The sequence below is a fragment of the Camelus ferus genome, chromosome 5, assembly GCF_009834535.1.
Source record: "Camelus ferus isolate YT-003-E chromosome 5, BCGSAC_Cfer_1.0, whole genome shotgun sequence".
NCBI classification, from domain to species: domain Eukaryota; kingdom Metazoa; phylum Chordata; class Mammalia; order Artiodactyla; family Camelidae; genus Camelus; species Camelus ferus.
In genome coordinates this window covers 32,737,640-32,743,171 of record NC_045700.1, presented here as the reverse complement: position 1 = coordinate 32,743,171, position 5,532 = coordinate 32,737,640, and the positions used below count along the sequence as shown (strand labels likewise).

The 5,532-nt window shown below is 40.9% G+C and overlaps 1 pseudogene; it reads right to left on the bottom strand.

Moving 5' to 3' along the window:
* Positions 1-512: 512 nt before the first annotated feature.
* Positions 513-1,164, bottom strand: LOC102521293 (annotated as a pseudogene).
* Between the last annotated feature and the right edge of the window lie 4,368 nt (positions 1,165-5,532).

Here is a 5,532-nt window from a genome sequence, read left to right as displayed (position 1 = left end):
ATGTACATACAATTTTATATCCTTCCAATTAGTTTTTCTTATTTTTTAAATAAGAAATAGTTTTATTAAGACAACATAATGTAATGGGATAGAGCTCTACACCACCCACAGGACGTCCTTTCATGAGTGAGCACCAGCGTACAAGCACGTAGCTTCCCCACTAATCCTCATTACCAGCACCTACTTAGTCTGCTCTGAAAGACTGGTAAGTCTTTCTACATGCTGAACACTCTCTTCACTTTATTCCAGAAGCTTTTCTAAATGGACCTCCCTTTTCTGGCAGGAGGGTCATTTCAGCTGAAAACCTACAAGTGGGTTCTTTTGCTTATCTGACAGTCAGTACCAACATGCAGGTCTCACATTTGCCCAACAGCCATGACAGAAGACTCACTGACCGGCCAGGGACAGACCAACCCCACATCTGTCTGACAGAGCATCCCTGGAAAAGCTCTGCACTCAAGACAAACCCCTCTACCACCTGCAGAGGGGGACTGTCCTGGATAGGGAAGAGGCTAAAAGAAATCGAACCTGAACTCATCAGGAGTGTCTAGGATGTCCTCGGCTCCCCTCGCTGGACGAGGCCTACAGACCTTCCAGCTCTTCCGTCTGGTGGCCTCACCTGGGCTGAGCGGTCTGCGGTCCTGAGAGCCTGCGGGGCCTTGCACCTCTCAGCTTCCACCTGAGCCCTGAGGTCTCTGAACAAGGAGAGCATCAGGTTGCCTCTTCCGGGGTAGGGGGGTTCTCCCGCTGCGCAGGGCTCGGAGTGCCCCAAGAGCTTGCTCTTTCTGCTTAGGGTTGGGGCTCCGCGCCTTCAGCCCCAACTCCGGCTGCTCCGCCTAGGCCTCAGCGCTGACGGGGCTTCCCCTGGGGCCGGCTCCTCTGACGCCTTCCCGCCTCCATTCGCCACCGAGGCCACATTTCGGTGTTTCTTCTTCTTCTTACGCCTCTTGGCCCTGGAGGCGGCGTCACTGCCCGTGGGCTGCCTGTGGGCTGCCCGGGGCCTGGAGGGTCCGACGTCTCCCGGGCAGGATGTCCCGAAGCTGCCCTGCGCCGCCGCAGCCGCCGCCCGAGCCCGCGGACGGCTTCGAGTCCGACGCCGAATTCGCTCCCCCGGAAACACGTCTCCCAACTAGTTTTTCTTGTGTGGAAATAATACTTGGACATTCGCAGAAATGCAAGGATTTAGAGAATATATCTTAACTAAGAGAAGAACATGTATCTCTCAGGGTGAGGAGAGAGGAAACTCAGGATTTTCATTTCATCAAAGCAAAAGAACTCTCAAACAAGTTAAAAATGCAAACCACGATTACTAAAAGTTGTTAAATATGTCTTTTGCAGTAAATTCATAAATATGGTTAAATGGAAAACAAAGGTAAACAATTATATGTGAAGAAAAGATACGTAATAGAAATAGCTGTGATTTGGTTACAAAAGTTTGAAATATCAACTCTCAAGGTACATTAACAAATACTTGGCAGAAAGGTAAACAATACCAAACATTGTATCTTACACACCTTCAGAATCACAGTGGAGATAAATGGCAGGTAGAATAAGTGATGGTTAAAAAAGAAGGAGAAAGTGTTGCAGCAAAGTGTGTTACAGCTCAGTGTTACAGTTCAGTTGTGACAGCAACCTGAATCTGGGCGAGAGACAAAGCAGCACTCGGAGGGTTGGTGAACTCAGGTTTATTATGCCAGTGGGCCCAGAGGGGTTAACAATAGAGCTCTGGACCCCATCTTAGGTTTATACAGTCTTTTATGGGCTGCCAGTCTACACTTAGCAACATCATATGCAAATAAGGCATAACAAAAGTTGACTAATTAGGAACAGGCTTTGTAGAAATGGACCAATCAGGAGTTAGCTCAGGGAACCAATAGAATCTTAGGGGTAAATTCCACTTTCCTAGAAGTAAGCTGTTTCAGAGGCAAAAAGCGAGATAATGCCGCTGGGCCAGGGAACTGGATGGTGATGGTGGGAGAGTATTGGCCCTGTCTAGGGGTCATTCTGGTCTTTTTCATGGTGCTTCCCACCTCAAAAGAATATATCTAAAAGTGAGAAAGAGAAAAGTTCCAGTAACCTATCCTTCCTCCTCAAATTCATGGGAAATTACACAGTAAGTATATTTTTAAAGTAAAATCAGGAGGAGTGCATAATACCACTATCAAAATAAGAGGGTTGAGGATATTCTAGATGGCTCACAGCAGATGACTGTAGACTGAGAGCAAAATCTACTCAAAAGAACAGAACATACTACCCTAAACAGAAACTAGGAGCCAGAGGCATTTAAATAAAAGAAGAAGAAAGAAAATAAAAGAAGGAAAGCAAACATGAACGATAACAAAACACATTTCCGTCCTAACAGATCCCTCAAGAGAACCAGGAATAGAGGAAATGAAGGCCAGCAAACAGGAGATGTGGTAAAAATAAAATTAATTGAATATAACCATCTCTGCTCTGGGAGCAGCAGACTGAAGAACAGGGATCCAGGTAAAGGAGTTAGCACTGCTCTCTGAGGTGGGAGTTCTGACAGGATGCTCCCAGAGTAAGCATGGAAGCCAGCTCCTGAGACTCAGAGTAGCGCCCATGACAAGTCATCCAATGTACTCTGCCTCACATCCAAACCCTCTCTCAAATAATCACCTGAGAGCTTTGCTATAATCAAAAGCTATGGCAGATAAAGAGCATGACTCCTTAGAACCTAAGAAAGAGACTCCATTTTCCAAAAGTTTATGACTTACTTCCCTCTCCACATGTACAAAGGCAATCACTTGTCTTTTGAGAAACGTTGCAACCAAATCAAAGAGACTAATCAATAATGACAAATTGAAAAACTAAGTCCACAGGAACAGAATTAGTATAGGAAAGAGAAGGCTATGATAAAATTAGTAAAATGGATCTTTCCAGAGTGATCCAAGAAAAATAATCACAATCTGAAATTAAAGTCAGATCCTAAAATCCAAGCAGAGCAAAATAAAACAACAACAACAAAAAAACTCTTCAGCACAATCAAACCATTAGTTGTTTTTTTAAGATATTAGATCTCCAGCTGATACCTTACACAACCACCACAGCAGACAGAACGTCGATCCATTTTTTTTTTTAAAGTAAACTGCATAAGTAATGGAGAACATTCAGTTAAAGGTTTTTGTTTCATGATTATGTTGCATGAGATGTTGTTTTATGAAATGTCTGGAGCATCCAAAATCCAAATCCAGAGGTTTAGATGTGTCCACCATCAACCCTCACTGCACAAAGGTAGTGACCCTCTAGTGGAGAAAGCTATTCAGTTTCTGCTGTTAAATCCACAGTCATCTTTATTTGTTGGGGTTTCTCCCTCCTCCATGTCCTGAGGTTTCTCATAATCAGTTATTGTAAGGGGAATGAGGGAGGATGGAAGATGGCCATTCCCACTGGGCCATTTTACAAATGAGGTATCTCCCTGATTAAGTCCACAAAATGTGCTGCTAATGATCTTTGGAAAGAAATTAGGTTTTGCTAAATTCTCAGGGGTCATTTCTTTGGAATTTTTGAATGAGAATTTGGGATTGACAATCACAGAGGAAAAATAACTTGGCATAAAAAGGTTCTAAAATTCCTCTAGCCAAATTATGTTAGGTCTCTTGGGCATGCAATTTAAAGATGAAAATAACTACTCTAACTAAGCTAACTTCAACTTCTAAGAGGGCTAAATGAGGACACTTTGTGTTTGGACTGAACTGGTCCTGTCCCTCCTACTCACCATGTGCATTGTCTTCCTTGCATACCTGATTTTTTGAAGAAAAAAAAATGACTCTAAGGAGAAATAGCTAGAGAAGAATAAAACCTTTGTCACTGATAGTTCATGTACTCTGAATAAATATTTCTGTATTTTTAAAATATCCATGTGACATGAGTTTGTAATGAAAAATCTTTAGAAACTAAAAAGTGCATAGAAGTATCCATCTGTTTAATGATTGCTTGTATTATTTTTGGTTAAGTAATATATATACTTATTCATATTCATGTTCCTCTGGTGATGTCTTCATAAAAATTTTAGACTTCTGTGTATAGATACTTAATCATTAAACCTAGATTGATGTATTTCTTAAAGGTAGGAATAAAAGAATATATGTTTTAATTTTTATTATTTAGGGAGGTTTTAATTACTTCCTCCTTTAAAAATTTACCATTTAGAATGTTTCTATTTTATTTTTTTAACTGTTCTAAATCTTAGTTTAAAAATATAATAATAATTTTGCATTTTCTAAATATGGCTTTCAGCATCTCTAAGATCTTTTTACTGAACCAGAGAAAAAGACAATTCTATGGTTTTGTAGATGGGTATATACAGGGTTGGGAAGGCCCTCTATGAGGCTTCAAAGGGATTATTATTCAGAACTCACACTTGTTAGTTATTGTTATTCTTATGAGTTGCATGCTGCCCCAGAGAGACGAGAAAACAGATTTAGAATGGAAAAGAATTCCAAGTGATAGGACGTGGTAGAACATATAAAGCAGAAAGGAGAACATGTTTAGCCATTAGGCTTGCTGCAAAAAAGAAATGCAAAACAAAACAAAACAAAATGACAGGAGAGAGAAGTAATCTAACAGTAGACAATCTCCTGGCATATCCCCATAGGTCACCGATAAAGAGCAGGGAGTGAGGATGTCAGTTTGGATATATGAGTCGTTTTTAGCATACTTTACTTTTTTTCTAGGTGCAAAAGCAGAGAGGCAAAGAGAGCATCTGTCTTTTAAAGCTGCCGGTTAATAAGAGCTTGGTGATGGCAGGCAGATCCAGGAAAGATGATGACAGAGGTCTCCCCATCGCTTTGTTTGTTGGCACCTTGCAGTTCCACTCTTAGGAACATTTTGTTCCTATGGCTAAAGGAAAAGCTAATCACTATTCCCCTATCCCCCCAAAAAAGAATTAACATTTTAAGCCTCATCAAAAATATAAACCCTAGTGTGAAAGAATTTATCCAGTGCCTTCTTGAAAGAAATTTTTGGCAGACTGAGGATGGAGAAAATAAGAAAGGAGTATAATACAGAGAGTCTGGAGGGGTTGGAGTTGGAGGGCAGCCAGTGTGACTGGGGAGAAAGTCAGGGAAAATCCAAATTTGGATGCCAAAGATAAACTTGGCTTATACCTAATTTTGCCTAAAGTGACAAAAAAAATCTGTCCTGAGCACATGCAACATCTGATCACCTTGAGACGAGAAACTGCCTTAAAAAGGCACATGGATTTATGCATTAAACAGTGTTAGAAAAGCATTTCTATCATTCTACACTTGTTTATTTCTCTTTATCCTAGAAAACCATGGGATCCTTAATTCAACTGTCACTAGGCTCTGTTTGAAAAAAATGCATATTATATAGCATGCTTCCGGGGTTACAATTTAATTACAAAAATTCTCTGACCTTGACTCTCTGTAGAGATTTGGAGATTCCACCATTATTGTAAGTTCAAAAAATTTACTCTCCTACTCAGAGAGACATAATGCACCGGCAGCAATTCATTCCCAACCCAGAAGGGCGAAAGAGCTATGGAAA